Below are 2,647 nucleotides of genomic sequence, written 5' to 3'. Positions count from 1 at the left end.
CACTTGGAGAACTTTGCAAAAAGTCTCTCCCTCCTCAATGTCTCCAGCACCTCCCTCAGGTGCTCCTCATGTTGCTCCCGAGTCTTGGAATAAACCAATATATCATCAATGAAACTATCACAGACCGATCCAACATCAGTCTGCACACCCGGTTCATGAGGTCCATGAACGTGGCTAGAGAATTGGTGATCCCAAACGGCATCACCACAAACTCATAATGACCATAGCGAGTCCTAAAAGCTGTATTCTGAACATCCTCATCCCTGAATCGCATCTAGTGATAACCCGACCGTAGATCAATCTTGGAGAACCAAGATGCACCCTGTAGCTGGTCAAATAAATCGACGATCCTCGTGAGGGGATAACGGTTCTTCACCATTACCTTATTCAGCTCCCGGTAGTCTATGCACATCCGATGCGACCCGTACTTCTTTCTCACAAACAGGATCAGGGCTCCCCATGGCGAACTACTAGGTCTGATAAATCCTTTGTTCACCAGCTCCTGCAGCTGCGTAGACAACTCCTGCATCTCGGGAGGAGCCAACCGATATGGTGCCTTGGCTATCGGAGCCGCACCAGGGACTAAGTCGATCTTGAACTCAACCCGCCTCTCCAGAGGGATCCCAAGCAAATCCTCCGGGAATACATCCAAGTACTCTCGCAAGGACGATATATCATCCATTGTTGCCTTACCCTTATCATGGGTATCCATCACATAAGCGACATAACCTGCGCAACCATGCTGAAGGTAACACCTCGCCCTCGCTGCTGAACATAAAACCGGTCCGCGCTATGGCCTCTCTCCCTGAATCACTAACCCTCCCCCACTAGGAGTCCGAACTCTCACTAGCTGCTACTCGCAGTAAATCACTACCCCATTGGGGCTACTCGCAGTAAATCACTAGCTGCCACACTTGTCACATCGGCCTCGGCCCTGCTGGCCCTTCCCTTGGGAATCTACCTTGGGCTTTTTTACCGAGCCCTCCACGCCAGATACCAACTCTAGCTTCCTCTTCCTCTCCATCTCTAAATCAATCTCTCTCTCACTAGCCCAAGCAATCATATCCTCCAGCGTCTTGCAGCTGAAGCGGCTCACAAACTGGCGAATATCACTCCGCAACATCTCATGATATCGAGCCTTCTTCATCTCCTTGTCTGCAACATACTGCGGAACGAAAAGGGCCCTCTCCCCAAACTTGGCAGTGATCTCCGCCACAGTCGATGTCGTCTGCTCCAAATCATGGAACTCCCTCGCTAACTGTTGCACCTCAATCACAGGTGCAAGCTCGGCCCTGAACCTGGTCGAAAAATCACTCCAGGTTATCGCATCCAAAACTGCATCATCTCCAATGGCTCTCCCAACCTCCTCCCACCAGTAACGTGCCCTGTCCTTCAGAAGACAGGACGCAAGTCTGACCTTTTCCCCATTGGGACATCTGCTGGTGCGGAATGCATTGGCGACATCCTCGAACCAGCTGGTGCTAGCAATGGGATCACGAGCTCCATGGTAGTCGGGAGCTCCACAAGCCCTGAACTCCCTGAAAGTCAACGTGCGCGACCCCATCATGGCCACCACCTCAGTGCGGAAAGCGCTCAGCTTCTCATCCAGAAGCTCCAAAATACCCTCCTTAACCGAACAAAATATCATAGGAGTCTGGTCTAGAATAGTATGTGTGATCTCAGACAAGATGAACTCCCTCGTCTGCTCGTCAAGTTGCCCGGCTCCAGTGCCCGAGCCTGATCCCTTACTAGTGCTTGAAGTGCCTACTAGCCTAGTGCGTAACGTCACCATACTAAAAATACACCATAGCAAACATTAGCATACTCATCATATTTCGAGGGATCTAACACACTACAAGTTTCTTGGATTCATCTCAGCCTTCCTTCATTCGAGTACGGATCCTCTGCTCTCAGTAGTACGGGCCCATACTACCTTCCATATCTATCCGTACTTTCCTCAAGAATTGCCTCGACTCCACCAAGTCCCTTCTACCACTACTGTTGTTCTCATGCTAAACTCATCCTAGGCTTGCCCTAGGGTAATCACCAACCCACTCTCCGCTATTAGCTGCATAAGAAATTCCTGCTATCTCCCCCTAACTAGCTCGTGAATACTATTACATATCACTAAGACTAGATAATTCTTCGAATGAGAGATCCTACCCTACAACGGTTGGACTCAAACAAGAGCTGCGCAATAGAGCTAGACCTAACCTTCTGAAATTATTCAGTCCTTGCAATATGTAACGTAACATATTCATTTACTAGTTAGTAAAAGATAACTAGAACTCCTAAAAGCACAAAGCAAGCAGCATTCGAGCATCGAGTAAACATAATGCATATCTCTCTCAGGCTATCCCTGACTAATATGTACTAGCATGCAGTTCATAAAGTTGAGATACATATAACATGCACATAAGGCATCCTTCCTAGATCCTTAGTCCTAATATAGCATGAAATTCTCGTGAAGCTGATACACATATAATAGGAACATAAGGCATCCTTCCTAGATCATTAGTCTATATCTAGCATGCAATTCTCATAAACATATCATAACTTAACTTGTATGGGTAATTTGGGAGTACTTACTTGAGCTCGACTGATTGCATGCACCACACCCTTTTTCTCTTTTCAAAGCTCTTTTCTC

Source organism: Lactuca virosa, chromosome 6, assembly GCF_052849685.1.
Source record: "Lactuca virosa cultivar CGN04683 chromosome 6, Lactuca_virosa_CGN04683_v6, whole genome shotgun sequence".
Lineage (NCBI taxonomy): Eukaryota > Viridiplantae > Streptophyta > Magnoliopsida > Asterales > Asteraceae > Lactuca > Lactuca virosa.
The sequence above is the reverse complement of the archived record's forward strand: the minus strand, read 5'-3'. Positions refer to the sequence as shown.